General features: G+C 33.5%; 1 pseudogene; it reads left to right on the forward strand.

Annotated features, from left to right (window-relative positions):
• The first annotated feature begins 384 nt into the window (after positions 1–384).
• Positions 385–15987, forward strand: LOC106644259 (inhibitor of growth protein 4-like; annotated as a pseudogene).
• The last annotated feature ends 5419 nt before the right edge of the window (positions 15988–21406 follow it).

Consider the following 21406-nt stretch of genomic DNA (forward strand, 5'->3'; position numbering starts at 1 on the left):
AAAAACGAGGTAATGTGTTTTCATCTGCATTTTTTGTTTATACAAATAATTGGAACTACAATTGCCTCATTTTTGCATAAACAATTAAAGAAGTTGGGCAATCTGCAGGCGGTAGTTGGATCACAATATATCTCTTATTAGAGCATATTTTTTCAGCTTCACAGGGGCTTAAAAAACTGCACATTGTCGAAACTTAATTGCATAATCAAAATTTTTATCTGCCCACTCTTGATTAATTAATCACTCTTTCAGGATATGTCAATTAGAGTTGTTGGTAATTTGGACTGCTGAGCTTTTGACTTTAAGTGGAATGTTTGGAGACGTTAGGAGAGAGACTCTGAGGGACTTGAAAAGAAGCCAAGAAAGTATATCGTCTCGAAGAAGATGCCGAAGTTGAGGCTGGACATGCAGCCTGCTCTAGTGATTATCTGCATGATGATTTTGTCGGTGCATTACCTGCAGGCTTTGATGCGCTATCCGGTATCCGGAAGACGGTGCTGGCAAGTTCACGTACTGGCTGATCGTCGTAGTCCTGCTCGCTTCGGAGAACTCGGAGCGCAAGGACGTGATACGGAAGACGTGGCACGAAGAATTTGTGGCCCGAGCAGTGTGAGATCATTGACTCTGGGAGCCAGCACAAAGACCTGCTCGATCACGAGCGATACAAGTTTGACTTACTGCTCAAGGCATAAGACGACACCTTCGCTCTGGTCGACATATATGTAAGGATGCCAACCGTCCTGGATTGGGCGGGACAGTCCTGGAAAATTGACCTTCATTCCGCATTGGAATCAGTCCTGCAAACTGTCCCGGAAAAGCAAAATTTGTCCCGCATTTTAATACAAAAATCAGATTGTTCAATCCTACGTTTTGGTCGGTTTGAAAACAAGTGAGCTTATGACAAGTAAGGTTATAGAGCGAGTAATATACACTTGAAACAGATGTACAGTCATCGTTAAATTTCTTTCAATTTTCGCATTCGGATGAATCAGTTAGAGCAAGCGTGTTATATACTAAGTAGACGTAAATCTGTCGTTAGATTTTTGTTCATTTTGGCATTTGGAGGAATCAGTCAAGTTCTTCAACTATCGCAAGACGAGTCAGCTCATTTCCTTGTTATGCACTTAGAAAAAATTTCTTTAAATATATTTTAAGTAAGTTATTTCAAATTATATGAATCGAAATGTTGTTGCCATCTACGAAAAAGCGCAAAAGATTGTGTAAGCTCACAGAAGAAATGAATAATCAGTATCTGTTTTGGAAGAGTAATTAGAGCATAAAGTTCGTTGGAGGACTTGCGATGGATAATTTTCAATCGGTCATGGTGACAATAACGATGTTAATCGCCATACATGTTCAAAAAAATATGTTGAAGCAGTCGCTGAGACAGGAAAACAGCTGATTACGAATTTTTTCCGTAAAACAAGTTTTGAAAAAAAAGAAGCCGAATTGGCAAAAATAGTAGGCCTATGGGCTTTTTATACTCTGAATCATAATCAAAGTTTCAACTCCATGGAATGAACATCACATCAAAACTAGTTAGAAAAAATTTTGAAGCTAAATTTTCGTGTAGAAAAATACAACGTGAAGCGATTTATTGCTGTCAAAGTATTAGATATTACAAATCTGCCAGGCGAAACTGCTCAAATAATTCATGTAAAATATATTACAAGTGTTGACAAAACATGGTGTAGAAGATAAGATTGTTTCGTTATGTGCTGATAATACTAATACTTATTTTGGAGGAGTAATCAGAAATGAAAGCGAAAATGTGCATCGTAAACTCAAGGAGAGTTTGAAGAAAACTATCGTTGGAGTAGCGTTTGCTGGTCATATTGTAAACAATGTAATCCAGTTGGCATGCAACTTATTTCCGATGTATGTTGAAACCATCATGGTAAAGATTTATTCGTATTTCTACATATATACAGTCCGTACAACAGAACTAATGAATTTTTGTGAAATTTCAGAAGTTCAGTATAAGAAACTATTAGGATACTGTAAAACACGATAGCTAGCCCTTTTACCAGCGATAGAAAGAGTTCTCGTAATGTATGATCCCCTTCAATCGTACTTTTTAGCACAAAGCAAATGTCCATTAATTTTACGTAATTTTTTTTCAAACGAATGCTCACGACTTTGGTTGAAATTTATTCATTATCAAGCTTCAATATTTGATGATACGATAAAAAAACTGGAATGCAATAAAGCTAATTTTTCTGAAGTTGCAAGTATTGTAAAAAATTTAAAAACAAAATACGAATATAGGTTATCAAATAATTACGTACGGCTAATCATAAAGCATGACTTAAAAACTGTAATCGAAAATAGATGCATAGAAGAATCATATTTTATGTTCCACTTGCGAAATTTTTCTTTAAATGTAATTGAGTACCTTGATAAGTATTCACAGAAGTACGTTAATTTTCAAAAGTCTTATTGGACATGTTCAAATAAATGTATAGAGTGGAATGAAGTACAGGAGAGCGTTGAATACTATCTTTTGAATGTAAAGAATGATATTGGCGAGAATCGTATATTTGATGAAATAGGTCTTTTGAAACGTTTTATAGATAAAAATTTATCTGACTGGACGTTTAGCCAAACAACTACAGAAAGTCGATGGCTGGATGTATTCAGCTACTCTAAACAGTTTGGGGCTTCTTATGAAAACATTTTATGCATAGTTCAGTACATTTTAGCAATTCCTGGAACAAATGCACCGATGAAACATGTTTTCTCGTGGATGAATTTGATCCGCACTTCGGATGAATCTGCTCTGAAAATTGATACCGTACGTGCAATTTTAGAATTAAAATTTAATAAGGGAAGTTGTATACAATCTGAAAAAGTATTACATGATAATAATGAATTATTACGAAAAATCCGAAGCGTTGAAAAATATGGTTTTAAAAATAAAAATTAATAAATTTGGCTGTCAAGTGCAATTTAGCTTAGAAAATAATATTTATGTTTTTAATTTAAAAAAATGACAACATTATTCTACAGTACTAAGTTAAAAAGGTAATATTTATGTATTTATACGCATTTACGCATTGTAAAAAGCTATAACTAGTAAGCTTAACTGTAAATGTGATAAAGGCTAATAAAAATCAACTTTACCATTATATTTTTTTATACATATTTTCTAGTTCCATTAAAAAAAAGGATCATTATTGTTATTAATGAAGACTAGCACAATTCAGATGGAGCGTCCCGCATCGAATAGTCTAAAAACTGGCAGCCTTGCATATATGGTACTCAAAAAGCTAAAGAGCTAAACACTTGGCATAACAAGGTCACCAAGAAGGAACCCTACTAGGGCTACTTTGACTGGAGAGCCCGGGCCAAAAAGACCACGTCCTAGAAAGACGTGGACTGGTGTTTGTGCAACTATTACTTTATTTGTTGTACGCCCTTTCCTACAATCTCATTGGATTCATCGCTCGGAACGTGGAAGCTCTCATGTGAATATTCATCAAAGTACATATGTATTTTTTTATATATATTATAGTGCTCTACGTCCGGCTCCTTTAATAAAGGCACTATTATGGGCACTTAGCATTCGGGAAAGGGACAAGGAAAGGGATGGGAGGCCTTCCTCTAAAGGAGGGGGGTAGGGGGGAATTAGGCAATGTTGCTGCGAGAAGATCACCTAAACCCTCCTCCAGGAGCATTGCGTGGTAAAAAAGCACATGTGAAAAATCACAGAGGGACTTGCCTGAAAAAGTCGCACTGGCCGGGAATCGAACCACGGTCTCCTGCGTACCAATCCACGACCTAGCTGACTGAGCCACCGCGCGCTCTATATATATATTTAACTGACTTGCTCTTGCTCTTGCTTCAATGTTATCTATCAATTTTATTTATTCAAATCGTGAAACCAAGTACTCATAATTATATTCACAGATTATTAATATTAATACATTATTTTTCAATTTTTCCGTACTTTTAACATTCTGAAATCCATTAATGTTATTAAAAATATACAGCTTAAATTATTTTTTAAGGTTTTCAGTACAGCTTTAACCACCAATTCATTAATTTTATACATCATAACTGCTGTGATATGTAGGACAAGCTCCGGAGGATGTACATGAACATGTGTGACTTCGAAACGATACTCCTCTATCCTTTGAATAGCTAAAATGGATAAGGCTTATGCCGATTTGCTTATCGTTTTGTAATCCAGGGTTCAAATGTACATCATGGCAGATTTTTTATTTTATTTAATTTATCAATTCGTTTTAATTTTTTAGATTTATGTTTCGTTTAAAAATACGTATGTGTCGTCAACATTTTTTTCGGATACATTAGAAAAAATATTGTTACAATAGTTTTTGTTAGCAAATTCATTTCATAATTTTATAATACTAAAATAGCGTTGAAGGATTTAAACATAATTTATGCTCTGGGAAACTCCTAAGAAATTATAAACATCTTATTTATGACAGAAAAAGGCTGGAGGTATAAGAGAACTCATACTTTTATCACGATTGTATCAAATATGATTATGATCAGTAAAGTACAACTTACATGCAATTATGTGTGAATATTTATCTATATACAAAAATTATATTTTTTGGCTTATATCTACATTCCCTATACCTTGTGGTTATTACATTTACAAAATTCGTACTTTATATACGTACAAACATTGAAGCCGATTCCTTAGTCTGTATAAATAGTGCGTATTTAAGATGAAAGAGTCTTACAGAGACTGAATAAAGCTGTTTTTATTGAATGCATACTAGTTTCAACCACTTGTAACTTGGAGTGGGGATTTAAAAAAAAAGTTGTATTATGTTTGAACAATTAATCTTTTTACTTACAATGAATTGTTATTATAGTTTTACAGCAATAGTTACCGAAATCTTTTCACAGCGCGTACATCATATTTAGTTAACAAAAATTTTTTTCCACTCTGTTTTGAAGGTGGCACTGTGTATGTTATTATAAATCAATTACTATAAAAATATTATTATGTAAAAAATTTTAATATATATTGGCCACGACGGGGAGCTTGAACCAGTGGAAAAAAGTGGGCACACTCCGTAGTATAGTAGTCAGCAATCTTTCTACTAATCTCTGGTACAGATTCCAGGGCTGTATTCAAACTAATACTACGTAACGCACCAGCAGAGCGTGCACGAGATGCGGAAGTTGCAGGAGTTGAGTGAATAACTTCCTCAGATATTATTATAACTGGACAGCTACACTGAGTCAGTGCTGTGAAAGGAAATTGGGCATCTCTTGAATGAGAAACAATTTACTTCTACAAGCTCTATGAATCTCAAGTTGTATTAATAGTTAAATTTTATAAGTATCAAAATTGTTTGCTCAAGTAGATTTGCGATTGTTGTTAGAATGGTATATAATTCAGCCTTTCGTAGCCTCATTAACTTTTGTCAGTGGCATTCCAAATCAGATCACATTATCTGGAATAAATTAAAAATGAGCGAACCAGACCCACTAAAGATGAAGTAGAACCTGATGGCAAACAATCACAGGTACCACTCTTTGATCCTGAAGTTTATTTATTCTTAATTTTGGAGAAGCTTGGAAATACTTTCAGAGACTTGAAGAATCGTACGTGAACAAGTGTATCCCCAAAAATGCTATTGTGTATGTATACTTATAAGTTTTTTGAACTCTCGAGGACAGTCAGAATCAGTTGTGATGAGAATCAATCGAATCTCTTAGAGTCTCTCTGAATACCTTCGATATATTATTAATGAACAAACCTCTGGTACCAGGGACTTCTCAACAAAGATCAACAAAGAGAAGCCGAGTATAAAAACTTTTAAAGACCATCGGTGAAAGTAAATTTTTGAGCATACTGATGTTTTTGATATAAAATTCATATTTAGACATAAAATCGTGCTGTTATGTACGTTACATTGTAAACACTTGGGCACGTTGTAATAATAAAATATTTTCATGTATCGAAATTTGCTTTACAAATACACATTATATAGTTTCCATGTTTTCTCTCAAATTTAATGATAGTAGGGTTCAAAAGTCATTGACATTTACATAAAAAATGCAACGAAGTATTTTTTGCGCAGATTTTTCCTTACCGTGAAGCTTTGCAGCTCGTTGGGTAGCAATAACAGAATATACTTTTAGTAATACTGATGTTAATATGATGGTTTTGCCATGGTACATAAGATGGCACAGTCTTCTTTATTCTAAACAGTTTTTAATCTGAAATCTACCACTTAGCTCCAAGGTTTATTTAAACAGCCATTCGAAAAAAAAACAATATTCATCAATAACTTACTTTACGATATTCATCGAGCATATTCAAATCCTAGAGACTTACAGATTAGGTCTAATTCTCGAACCGTAAAATTTTTAGGCATTTTTTCTTCGACGTAGATAATTGTAGAATATACCTAATATTTAATCGTATGACCTTGCACGTTGGCAATTAAGCAAGGGAAAAATGCGAGAACATAGAAAAGCCCTCGAATACGAATTATTTGGAACGTCATCTTGTCATCGACCTTGCCTTTTTCTTTTTGTTCCAATTGCTAAACTGGTTCTATTCTAGCTTCTCTGGTTTGCAGTTTTCGTAGTTTGTCATCATCTACCTGCAGGCACCTCACAAAAAACTTCCTCTTGAAACATTCACAGTGGTGTAAATTATGTTAGCTGAAACAAAATAAATAATTGTAAGATTTTGAGCTTTTTCGATCTGACAATTCGAAAAAATATAAAACTAATTATACATCGTCATTTAAAATAGGATTCAAATAATTAAGCTGTGCTTAAACGCTGGCATGTAGATCAAAAATGAAGATCTAGCTATTGGCTCCGAGGGTAAACAGATACAGATATGTCACGTAGTACCCCCCTTCAAAAAATAAGGACGCTTTAGCATTGTAATATACAGAGATATAACAGAAATTGTATGTGTATATATTTTTGTTGGAAAAAACTTAAGTATATTTCACATGAACATGTAATTATAAACGTTAATATCTGGTAGTTTTTATCACAAAAATCATACTTTAAATATAAGAAAGTTACAATAGATGTACTCGGGGATGATGGGGATCAAAGACTCTGTGGACGGTTCCATGTTATTAGTATATCTATATTGAGAACTAGTTCCTTTTATACAAACAAAAATGAGATTAACTTGTTCCTTCGTGACTTAAAACACTTTTTTAACGGGGAAAATGAAAAAACCTTACTACGCTATTTCACCCCAAATTTTTACATGTAACAACGCAACAATAAGTGTGATAAGGCACAAAAAAAATATCTATCCCAACAAGCATTAAGCGTCCTTACTTTTCAAAATCGTCTGCCACCATGCGAAGCACTGTGAAACTCTTTATCCCCACCACGCCAACCCTCGGAGCGAAAACCCCATTTTATGTTGGAACTATCATACGCAGACGATAAGACTATTTTTTTTTTATGTTATTTAAAATAAGTTGTACATCCAATCGAGGTTAAATAAAAATAAGTAACCATAAGTAGTTTTTATTACATGCCGTAATTGAAACGTTTTTTAATAAAATTACTTCTAATTAATTAATTAATTTAATTTAGTTCTATTAGTCTAAACACCCAACAACTTGTCCATAATCCTCTATCATATAACCAAAACTGTATAGAGCTACACAAATATACAAACAGTAGTGAAAGTACTTAATGTTCAACTAAGCGATTTTTACCATTTTGTAAATGTTAAATCTATATGAAAAATGCCTTGACCGAAGCCTGCGGTGCCTTCTAAACAAATAAAACAAATTCTGGAGTTTAAAATTTTCGATAACAAGTGTAGATTGAAAAGTTGAAGGGACAAAGTTTGGTTTCAGATAAGTGAACAATTAAAAAAAAAAAAAATACAACTAATTTGTTTCTGATGATAAATAGTAACAGGCATTATAAAAAAGATTTTTATTTGGAGAAGGGCAATCTTATGCAAGAATCTATACTAAATAATCCTGAAGAAACAGAAAAAACAATAAAGACAAATCTTTAAAAAAAATAATTAAGTTTATTAGACAGAGAGTGTGATAATGATTATGATTATGATTATAGTAATGTAAACATTAAAAGGAATCTGCTAAAAATTGGCACAAAATTGAGTTCACAGTGAAACTTCCTGTAACGAAATGGAATCCTATGAAGCCTGAAAAAACAGCCTATGTGAACAAAAAGGCTGTAGAAGTTTTGCAACTAGGATGGGGAGAGGTCATCGGCAAAGCAGTATACGAAAACTAAAAGTTGACTTGGCATTTTAGTTTTAAAAGATAGAAAATTGGTGATAACACATGTTTCATTTATTTAGAAGGTTTTTGTAATGAATGTCAGAATTATTTGCTTCCCAGGTGTTTTGAAAGACCCATCAAAGGAGAGGAAGTAGAGTTTCGAATGATCACTTATAACTCAATAGGAATGGTGCACCAAAACAAAAGACGCTTAGCGAATTCAGAAAGAGAGAGGATAAAATATAAATTACGAACAAAACACCAAGTCAGTTAAGAATAGATGAAGCATATAATAAGATGCATTATAATGACTGTGCGTCTCCTTTTTTGTATGGCCTAGAAATGTACCGCAAAACTGGTCAAGAAGCCAATTGTAAAGACTTAGGATTAGCGTGTAGAAAAGATATATTTAAATCTTTGGATGGACTCAAAACAGAAGATCCAGTTATGAGTGCATGCATAAGAAATATTGGGTATAATAAGGCCCTTGTAACTTACTAGTCAAAGGAACAGTTAGAAGTTACAACGATATTGATGTTGCTCCAAAATCCACTGTTGCATGATGCTACAGGCTCTGTTGCCTTTAAAATAAAATTTTTCAGTGGACAGAGTGATCAATTATTTTTGAGTGTTTTGTACACTCATATTGATAAGACAATTTTACCCTTGAAGTTCTTTCTGAAACAAACAACAGTAATTTTCTTTGTTGTTGGCTAAGAGATTGACTAGCTAGTGGAGCCTAAGCACTAAGAGAAGTGGTTACCGTATGGGCATAGTGCTGGAGCATGGAATATGTATGACATTTTATATCATATTATTCAACATGTACAATGAGTATTGCTGGTTAATTCATGTATGCAACACCTACTTGAGGCTACATTCACAACTGAGAACCGATATAGCCTATTTTATACATGTGGTTATAAATTGGCCATGCTTGGCAAATCAAACCTCAAGTAAAGTTGAAGAAAGTTACAGAAGGTGTGTTAGATTTTTGTCTACAGTAGACAGCTTACAAAATCTCGTCTTATTTCTTCAAAATATGTTTACTTTGTGCTATTATAAGCTTTGTGACAATAAGTGTGGGAAAGCATTGAAATTTATTAAATAAAGACTTTAATCTTTCCAATTTGATGACGCTGTAAACCATGACGCTACAATAAATTCTGAGAATATTTTTAAGAATGACTTTGACTAAAATGAAGGAAATCACAAGAACAACAAGGTAAAAAATACGGTAGAACAATATGTAAGAAATAGCATCAAAACTCCTAACCCTGACAATAGTTAACATTATTTAGATCAAGGTAATATGTACTATTTACCTAAACTAGGAGATCACTTGATTATCTTATGTAAAGAGTTTCCCTGTTAGACCAATGTGATAAACGAATATTTTGAGAGCCCATGGACCATTATCAATTCTGCAAGATTTGAAACATATTTTCATCATTCCAAAAATTATATACCTAAGAACAAAATACCAGAAAGATTAGATGTGCTTACAGTGAAACATTTGCAGAGAAATGAACAAATAATAAAAAATAATTCAATCTCAACTAATTAATTTCAAATTAATTTCATGCCGTTGACTACAGTAAAATTAAAAAAAAAAAGAAATCCCCGCAGCAAATACCGAACATCTATATGCTACCGAAGACCAGAAAAACAAAAATCCAGTTATAAATGATGGTGATTCTGATTCAAATGATAGTAATAAATATATTTCTTTTAACAGTGGCGATACTAGTATTACCAAGTTTAATGTGAATGCACTTTTATCATCATCAGCTATTGAGTGTAATGACGTTAAACCACAAAAAAGTGCAAGCACGAAAACGAGTAAATACGGAGTGCAGCACATTAGACTGCCAAAGCATGATGTAATGAGGAACGCAGACATTCTAAAAATTAAAGATTTTGAATTGACAACAACTCCAATTACTAAGAAAGAAGTAAATATTTTACAACCTTAGCCTGAGATTAAATCATCATCCTTGGAAGTTCAATGCAATTAACTTAAGAGGTACATACCATATTGCACAGCCACAGCTTTCTTTGCTTTTGCAGCGTCCAAAGAACTTGTCCAAAGAACTTCTCAAAAAAAAAAAAATAAATAAACAAAAGCAGTCATCAAAAATGGTTTGCAATGTAATGCTCGAAAAGTGAATAGTAAATCCATCAGATTTTTAAATACCTGTTCATTTTATTTCTTTACAAAAGTCTTAAGTAACGGCATTTGTACTTCAAATTCTCAATAATTTGTGTTATCCAAAACCGCTGATGAAATATGCTATTATTGGCCCAAACGCTGAGCTTTACACATGCTGAGCCTAGTTGTTGGCATCTCTATTTACAACTGTAAATAATGAAGTTAACAGTGAATCTAATGTAAATACTATGATTAAAGGTTTAATGAAAGGATACGAAAGTTTTACAGAAATTAATTAATGCAGCAATTGTGACAACCAGAAAAAAGTAAACAAATGTTTGATACCCTTACCTAATGGTGAAATTGCTTGGCTTGACTGTTACAGAAATCTAGTAAAAGATTTAAGAAAATGTTTTAACAAAAGCTAAAAACTATGTACCAAGTGCAATTAAGTACGCCTCGCAGTGAATTTCGTGTTAGGATTTTATCTCATTATTAACACACAAGACACGTTTGGAAAATCTTTGTACGCTAAAGAAAAATATGGTATTGACACTACAAATTTAACTACAAATTTAAATATCTTACCAGCACAACTAAATGTCGAAAATAAACTATTTGTGTTAACAGGAGTAATTAGTTATATAAAAAGTTATGAATACTGCGTAGCATTTTGCAGATCAGTACACGATTCATGGCAGGTAAAAAATGATCTGTGTAACATAAGAAAAAATATTGCAAATGTCAGTGCTCAGATACACTAACTTGTGTATGTCATATGTGATCCAGAGTAAATAATCATCAGAATAGTATTACTTGTAAATATACGTACATAAACTTTAGTCTAATTTTTGTCGAGAAGTGATCAGTCAAGAAAAAGTTATAAAAAGAGTGTGTCCAGAATAATTTTGTTAGCGTTACAAGGAAAATAAGTAATTGTAACATATACCTGTATCTGAGCACATGCTCCTCTTGTGTAAATAGTGTAAATTTTCGTTGAAGTAAGAAGAGTCCTGACGTTTTACGGAGCATGCTTTTAAAATTCCTACGATGGATTTATTCTCTCCATGCTCCTCATGCTAATGTTATAGGTACAGTCTGCCAACTATTTTCATTAAACTCCTCAGCAAAAAGTGTAAGTTGTACGTACCTATATGGTTTGGGGGTCCGCTGAGGATCTGAGGTGACATGAGGAGACATGGGTCCACCCTACAAACTTGCTTTTTCAAACTTGCAAGGTGGTTAGTGCGAATTAAATCTATTGTTTAAAAGCCTACAGTAAAGATTTTTAAGAGTTCTTTCGAAAGAACTGTTCGCAGCTCACATTTATGTTGTTGTTACATTGAATTATCTCTTGCTCAATATTTCTACACAGAGGTGGTAGCACTGATACCAAGCATGTATATGACACACAACCAATCATAGATTTAGTCTGCTACACTGTTATTGTCGTGGAAAGCAGGTTATAGTGTGTATAGTGTATACCTTTATATTTATCAGCTAGAGTTATTTTAACTAACACATGAGGAAATTAGTACTTATTGTTAATGGAGTGTAAGCAAATAAGTAATTTTGAGTTAGAAAGCATCCAAATCATAACTTTTTCAAAAAATCAGATAATGCTTTTCACGTGTATACTAGTAAATATGTTTACGGATTTTTTTGTGTTTAACCGTTACTTAATATGTGTTGATGTCAAATTTCTTTTTGCTAGTGTTAAATCTGAAGATTCTATGCTGCTTCATATGCTCACAGTCGGAGTTTTCAACAGATTATTGGACCAAAGTTTTTCCATCTGATGGTCATAGTGTTCAATACTACAATCTTAGCCACCTACTTACAGCCATATTCAAGTATACAAAAATCAAGAAACTTATAATTTAAACCATGAGACTCCCACACAATTCTGATTAAAATTTAGCTGGTCAATATACAATTGGTGTTTTTTGCCTCTATGATCTGCTGGCATCAAGTTTCGGAGTGCACAGAAAGGTACTGAAAAATACAAAGTTATCTAAATCTATGAATGTATCTTTCAGTTCAGAGTCCGCTACTCTTCATTCACAACTTACTGAATCCTTTCAAAACAGTCAGCGTTGACAATGAATTTTGATTGACTTGTTTGAAGTCTCATGATCTTAGTCAATTTAACAAATTAATCTGGACCTCTTTCTCGATAAAAATCGATCAAGCTATTTTAAATCACTTTTTTTAGGCTGTAACAATTGGTTATTTCCAATTTTGAAGTTTGGAGAGCACACCAGGCAGGCTACAAGCATTGAGATGAGTAAATTAAACACTGCTAAGTTCTTGTTGCATGAAATTTATTTTCTAATGTACTTTTGTTCCTTAAAGTATCATACCACCAAAGAACTGTTTGGATATTTGACTGCACTGCTTCGACAGATAAGAAGACAGAACCCTATTTCCATGAAGTTTCCAGTCTCAGTCAAGATTCTGTTAAGCTCCGTTCTTGCGAATCTCGACAAAGAGTCTTACGTAGACGCCTTATTAAACCTCTGTGCTATTGTTAAGACCGGACTTGCTTAGCGTATGGTCTTAACCGTTTTATTTTAGTGTCATTCGTGGATTTCTTAGGGTTCAGCTCGTGAGCTTTATTTGTTCTTTTTAGTTGGGTAAAAATCTTTTGTTTAAATGGTATTGATAGTTGTAATCAATGTATTATTTTATTTAAACAATTAAAAACAGTTATTTTTTTAAATATTTGGATCACTTTAACAAGGTTTGAAAATAATTCTATTACTGATAATTGACTAACATCTATCACTCATTGTTGTTACTGCTACTTTGAAGTTTCCTAATGCTTTGTGCAGTAATTTTCAGTGGCCTCTTAAAATACACGAATGTGTTCGTGGCTAGAAAGATGTTGTGGTTTCTGCTTTCTCTACTATCGCTGGAACCACTTTTGGTGGGCCTCCTTCGTTGTACCTCGCTCCTTAACGTAGTCCGATACTGGAAATTCAAAGTGATCAGTGATCCATTGGGGGCGAAATGTAAGAAAATAAATAAATACAAGTAAAGTGTATTTAAATTTTCTGCGTTGATTTATTGATGCGCAACGTTTCGCTGACAATATGCGTCAGCCTCATCAGGCGCAGGTACGCGAGAATTCGTAAGTTTGGTCGACAGCACGACAGGTGATGAGTAAGTCAACCAAACTTACGAATTCTCGCGTACCTGCGCCTGATGAGGCTGACGCATATTGTCAGCGAAACGTTGCGCATCAATAAATCAACGCAGAAAATTTAAATACACTTTACTTGTATTTATTTATTTTCTTACATTTCGCCCCCAACGGATCACTGATCACTTTGAATTTCCAAATTCACCAGAGGGCACTGATATATACGAGCAAATCGTAGTCCGATACTATTGATGTTCTTGAAATGCACCCGAGTTGCCTCAGCCAACATGTGATGCGTTACGTGTATAACGTATTCGCGAGTCGTGGGAGTCAAGAGTAGACTAAAACATTAGAGGACAGATGACATTCATAAAGAGAGCAATTTTTCCTCTTGGTGGTGCGTTTTTATATCATCAAAGCGAGTAGAAGAGGCCTTTGGTTGAATTATGTCAACTAATGAGCAAAATTCTTGCAGACCACGTTGACAGCAAAACCTTAGGCTTGCACAGTGATGTTTTATGTCATGTTTTCATGTATAAGGGAATAACAATACGACAGTACCAATTGCATTTTTCTGCCGAGTGCGATTGAGATTTGTTTATCGGTGATGATGAAAGTTCGCATCAGCAATAAAAAAAACACCAAATACAAGTTAAAGTGTGACGGATAAGTTTACAATATTCTTAATTAATCCTTTTGGAAATTTTACAATCAGTTTGAATATAACGAAATAATTCATTATTTACAACTTTTAAATTAGTATACATTATTAGAAATGGACTATCAATGCGCAAGTAAGCTATTCATTCATACATACGTTACAATTTATGCATTCACACATGTAACATACGATTTCAATCATACATGCATTCTTACAATAAGGCTGGTCGTATTATATGTTGGCATATTACAAAATATTTACCGTAAAACTAATACACACACACGCATATAAGTGACGTATGAACTGCACTTGTCATATAAGTTTGTGTATATACATAATACGTTTTGTATGAAGTTGACGGATAAATTGCGTTTTTACATATAATAAGATTCGTCTGTATCAACTCAAGATGTAACACAATCAACGCCAGGGTTTCACCAGACGACTGTTTGGCGCGGGCGCGCCGAATTTGTTCCGACGTTCTCAAGGAATGTTTGAAAGAGTTGCGCCGATCACGACGATTCCAGCAGTTGTCGAAGCCCGGGAGATGCTTGGTGAGTCGTCGTTGACACGAGCTGATACTTAACTTCATCAAAAAAGTGCACGCGATGCGAGGATCGAATAACAATCTTGCCAAAAAATCTGTTACAAAGCATCAGCTTATAAAATTATTAGAGTCTAAGCTAACAAGAGTTTTTCTCCATGTACAAAGCTGAGAAACTTATCTTGTTCAACGCAGAGCGAAGGTATTTTTTTTTTATCGTAGAGCCGTAGTTATTAGTATCTCACAGATGAGTAAGTTGTGCTAATTGTACTCATTGAAAAATATAAAAATCAAATGGTTTTGTTTAAAGGTCTTGAACATTTTTCGATAGAGTTGAGACGAAATTTCAACCTAATGTGAGATCTGGACAACAGAGCACAAGTATTGATAAAAGAGATCCATAACTTGTCAGATGAGTATTTGGTAAACATGACACATGAAACCAAGAAAAATAAGAAAAAAGAGCTAGATAAAATACAAATCTTGTTTAACAAAACGAGCGAGTATGGTGACGAAAAAGTGCAGCTGTCCATTCAGATTTACGAACTTTTCGACAAACACATCAGAAGAAGATCAAACTCTGATCTGTAAAAATTTGAAGCAAAAATTTAAAACAAAGCTATGAGCAGTAACAGAGGGTTAGGAAAAAGTGGAACTAGCAAAAAGGATCAAAAAAAGCTAATGGATAAAGAAAAACGAAAGAATGATAGATTTGGGTTCTACTTTATATTATTCTTATTATTTACAGTTATTAAAAATTGTCAAAACTACAATATTTATCGATGATTATGTAATTTTTGTAGGGACAGCCAGTAGGGGCGATGAGTTCAAAGGATCTCAGAAAAAATTAAAGAAAGGAAGTTTGACCGTATCAACAGTAGTCATCAGTGTGACAAGAAGTGGCTCTCAAGAAGAATGCAACATATCCAGTTGTCCAGCTGACGTTCTGTGCATGCCTGTAGATACTAATAAGCCCACTAACTGTATAATTATTAATTACATAATCAAGTGTCGTACGCCGAAACTATTGGTTGTGATAATACTAACGTAAGTAGTCATTCATTGGATTCTAAATAATTCATGATGGTAATCAGGAATCGTTTTTTGACACTTGAAATTTTTTTTAAGTGTGGAATGGAATAGTTTTATTTTGCGTGTGTTGAGCTAAAGACGAAACTAAAAAAGTCGTACTGTTTAAAGTGTATTCAAGATAGAAAAAAAATAGTGACAGGGACCGTCCTATGGGATTATTGACATTTTTTTAAAGTAATATGAAAGAATTATTTTAATTCATGTTTTAATATACTTATCTATTACGTATTGTACTATGAAGCTGTGATAATGTTTTAGTTCAAATCAACGAATTGATTTGAACGACGATGCAATGAATACATGTAGTAGGTTTCATCTAAAATTTTTGCAAGCTCTCTTATATTTTGTACAACATCTTTGGAAAATATCACAAACTGTTCAACCTTGTACTTTCCAAAAAAAAATTGTTCTTATTTTTATCAAATAATATTTCTATCAGTACAAATGTAGTTTCACTCGATCTAACTATTCTAAGAAATATAAAAGATTAATTTGATACTGTTTAAAACTTTTGTACTATTTTGTCTATCATTAATACATCTATTGCCCATACTCATTAACAACATTATGACTTTACTACAAAGAGTGTCTTTTTTCCACCACGATTAATTTAACATTCACATTTACTTGATTTTTTGGCATTTTGGCATTTTGGCATTTTTTGGCATTTTGGTACATAAAATTTATGTATTAAAAATAAGATAATCGTGTCCATGTTTTTTTTAATGAAAATGCAGAATAAGTTAGAAAATAATTTATTTATCACAAACGTGTTGGAGTGCTATTTGAATATTTTTATATTTAATTTGTTCTATTTAAAAAAGTACTGTCTGAATGATCGGTTGTATTTTTTTGGCTGGACGTCTATACTTACGCATGGACACCACTACGCTACAACTGCTGAACATGCTGCGCGCACACGCAATATGTAACTGCAGTAGCTACACAGCACTTGTAGGTGTCATAAAAAGATTTGATTTATTTATTGATTAATCAAGAGTGTGCAGATAAAAATTTTGGTTGTGCAAATTAAGTTTGGATAATGTGCAGTTTTTAAACCCCTGTGCAGTTGTAAACACGCTCTAATAAAAGGAGTATTGCGACTCAACTACGGCCTGCGAACTGCTCAACTTCTTTAATTTTTGATGCAAAAGTGAGGCATGTGTAGCTCAAATTATTTGCATGAACAAAATGCACGGATAAAAACACGTCGCCTAGTATTTCTTTTATTGCATAAATTGGTTGTTTGTGGGCTGGCTTCCAGGAGGTGGTCATAGGCTAAAGATCTCAAAATCGCTGCGTAATCAGGTTTTCGAAAAACTCAAAAATCTGCATTGAAGTTGCGTAAGCATTAAAAAAATTAAGATATTGGCCACACGTGTAGCGGTAAAATGATAATAAAAGTGAGCCAGATATTGTTGAAAAATATGAATTTTGTTTGCGTCATGGTGATAATCCAAGGTCCTACTAGAAGTAAATTTTTTATTATTTGAAAGTAGTGAGTTATATATTTGTAAAATTTTTTACAGAAGCTTCCCGAGATTACTTTGCCTCGTAAAGATTACCAGTACATAATGTGATGGATAATAATTCAATGTTCTTGCCAGCAGAATGTCTCAGTTTTTTGAGTAAAATTAATTTTATTTATTGTCTTTCTGTACCTTATGAGCCTGTAAGTTATAGAGCTGCTAATTAAATTTTATGAAAAAAGTTTAAATTGAATATGTTGGAAGAAATAGATTTACATGAAGTTCTAGCAAAACATTAAATGTGTCATTATTTAACACTTTATGTTATAAGAGACGATTTACCAGCAAAGCTGAAGATGGCTAAAATTTTTAAGTTAGTTAGATTTGCTTAAACTTTACTTATTGAATTTTGTACTGCAAAAAAAAAATTAGCTAAAATGATATGTTAATATGAATAAGACTATTGATTATTGACTTTATAATAATAATAATAATAATAATAATAATAATAATAATAAAAATAATAATAATAATAATAGTAATAGAAATAATAATAATAATAATAATATGAATAATAATAATAATAATAATCACAGCATAATGGTCAAACATTTATAAGATATTTTTTGCGCCAAGAAGAAGTCATTTATAAACTTGGATCTCATGTATATAGTGTTTTGAAACAGAGTAAAGCTTTTAGGAAACCTCACATCGATCATTTACATCTGCGCTTATTGAATGTTGCACTAATATAGAAAATTTCAACCATAGATAAGAAATCTATAAAAATTTAAGAGTAAAGAGTAAAAGAGAAAGCTTTTAATCCATCAAAGCTGACAATAAAACTGGCCAAAAGAAAATGTAAAAAATTACCGAGGGGAACTTTTAGTTCGATAAAAATTTTTAATACGATAGAAATTTTGTTGATGCGCGTAACATCATCTCTAACATGTGTAGCATTAATATACTGTGTTATGACCTGACCTGGCACTACTCGACTAACCAATTTATAATGACCCAAATTAATGGGGGTAGTAGAAAACCCATTTAACGCACACCTTGATATGAGAGATAAATAAGGCTGTAAAATGCATTACGGAACCAAGGACATGCGCGCCCCTAAATCGAACTGATGCGAAACAAATAGAGCTATAAAGCATTGCATACAACTGAGGACATGCGGGCCCCTAATTTGAATTGATGTAAAATAAACAGAACTATAAATGTAGAATATCGTGAACGTGAAGGGTGCGGGTTTGTAATTACCAAGCGTATGGGAACCAATCCGAAAGGAAGTCTAGTTATAATCAACCTGTCCCACCGAGCAACAGCGGGATTAATATATGTTTCCGGGTATATGCCAATCAATGAGAGCACTTGGCTAAGTAACGCCTACCTACAGTAGAACTGTCCTAGAGTGACTCATGCACCTTGTAGTCCACAGGGCCAGCACGACCGTGGGGATGCAGTCACCATGAAAATGAACAGTTCCTCGAAAGAATCATAAACACAAATGACTCATAGGCCTTTTCCTGGAAAACAACAATAAATCTAAAAGGACCTTCATAATTCGGAAGCCTTCCGAAACTCTGTAAAACGACATGAAAAGAGCAGGAGGGTCAGATAGCACTGAGCAATCGAACAGTAAGCCTCCGAGTGGCCTGATGGTCAATTATCGCACTCAGATATTTTTATGAAAGATCTTTGGGCGATATCGACTCACATCATCTCCAGTATGACGACCGTGTGCTTCAGCACTTTGCCAAGCAACGATCTCACGGCCCAGAGCAACCAACCAATAACAAGGAGACCTATCTGACCAATACCAAGGCGTAATAAAGTTACCGTCGAGAGATCAATGTATCGATATCTATCGATACAGGCTCGGGTCACAACAACTGTCACACTCGTTGTCAAGACCTAGCCTACACGCAGCGTCTCAGCAGAGCATATCTCAGTATGTACTTCAGCGCATGTACAGTGATTTTCCAACTACATTCTTCTATTTCTATTTGTTTTATAAGTTAACTGTACATAAGGTGTGTATATTCACTTCCAATGTATATTTTTTAAGTATGTTACGTGTATGTGTGCACAAGGGTGACTAGTTTGATATCTTTTCATCTGTAGAACAAATTCTTATTCAATCAATTACAAAATTGAGAATGCAGCACAATGTACTACATCATCATTTACTGTATTAAAAACCTTATTTATCATACTATGGGCACAAACGGAATATTGGTGGCAAAATCGTAGTCACACTTTGCCAGTTAAGCTAATACTCTCTGCGCTAATGATGCATTGGGTCCAGTCGTTGCTGCGTAGCTTTTTCTTAGAGAAGACTCTATAACTTACATATCCACTCCTCGCTGGCTAAGCTGGTGCTATTTAACGAAACATTGGATCCAGGCTAATCAGCTTTCGATTAGCTAATTAATTTTTGAAGGAGCCCCATGTTTTAGAGGCTGGCGCTTCTTGCCTGGAATCTCGCATCGGATATGGTAATTCCTACCTAAAATCTCAACACTGTTTACAACAAAACTGATTAATTCACCTAGATCCGAAGACCTGTGAGACAAAAAAAAATCCTGGAATTACAGTGAAGGGAAATTTTATGGATACATCGGCCCAAAACAGCCAGGATTCGTAGGAACTTTTCCTGATGAAAACAATTTATGAAAAAATCTACATTCACCAGAAAATGAACCTCTAGAACAATTTTGTATAATTGTCAAATATGCTCATCACAGAGTTTACTCTCCTAATTCGTAAATCAATTTAATCCACACGAAAAAACTTTTGTTCGTTGATTTTCAATTTCTTTTACAACAAAAAGTAAAAATTTGTCATCCCTTGTTTCCTATTTCCATTAGTTTGTATAGCTACTTCAGCTAGCTCAGCTTATTCTTTTGGATTACAAAATCCTCTGTTTTGGCATTCATTTGGCTGAATTTTTACCTTTTTCTGCTACAAAGCCTGAAGAGCATTCGGTACATCGTCCAGAGTTTCTACTTTATCGATCTCCCTATTTTCAGAAATTATTGTTAATAACCAACTATCTAGCTATTTAAACCCGAAATAACGAAAGGAGCCCTAAGTTAGTTCCTTGAGAAATCCATCAAGCCAAAAGGCGATGCAATCTGTTGCAAATTATAAAAGGAAAGTTACATTTCATAATCATGAAAGAGTGTTTCAATGTGCATAATCTGATATACAACTTTTCTCCAATAATGATGCATCGAATGACCTTAAATTTGTACAGGATCTCTACAATTTAAGTATAAATGCGGCTTTTTTCACAGTTTTCGTACATATGTCAGTTTTAGAAATAAAGCTTTGTTTTTACCATCTTCGATGTAATATGAAAAGTTTTTACCTTACCGATTACTCCACTTTAGTGAGATGATCATGAGATAGATCATTTAATAATAGATTGAATGATCTAAAATTTGAATAGGACTGTAATAGATTGAATGATCTGAAATTTGAATAGGGCTTCCAAAATAATAAGCTGAATGCAGGTCTTCTTATACTTTTTGTAAAATGTCTGTTTAAAAAGTTAAGTTACTATCAGTAGTAATCCATAATCTACAAATTTGTACATGTTGAGTAAGCTTGTTTTTTAAATTGAATGCTCACAAAAACCATAAGAAGACCTGCGGTAGTTTTATTATTTTAGAAGTACTGTTCTAATTTTAGGCCATTTAATGCATCACTTTCTGAGAAAATTTACATTCTATGAAATCTGTACTTTAGTACTCTTTTATGATTAAGGAATGTAACTTTTCTCTTTAAATTTGCGATGGAATTCAATAAATTTGGGCTCCATAGATTCCTAAAAGTATCACCTCAGCAGGTCTTCTCTTTATTTTACGTTAAAATAACTTTTAGATTAATGATTAATAGAAATGTATTAAAGTGAGATAATCAATAAAAGAGAAACTCCAGCCATATACTGATTGCTCTTAAGGTGGGAAGTTTTATTTTATTGAAGGACAGCATCAGCTATTAGTGCTTGTACTGTTGTACTGTGCTGTTAGTATGTGCAATTGTGTGCTGAAAGCACGATTGCAATCAACACATGTAATTTAAAGTTTTTGTGATACTTC

This window comes from Copidosoma floridanum, unplaced genomic scaffold (assembly GCF_036245765.1).
Source record: "Copidosoma floridanum isolate Cflo_tuat_1 unplaced genomic scaffold, Cflo_Japanese_pri ptg000027l, whole genome shotgun sequence".
Classification (NCBI taxonomy): Eukaryota; Metazoa; Arthropoda; class Insecta; order Hymenoptera; family Encyrtidae; genus Copidosoma; species Copidosoma floridanum.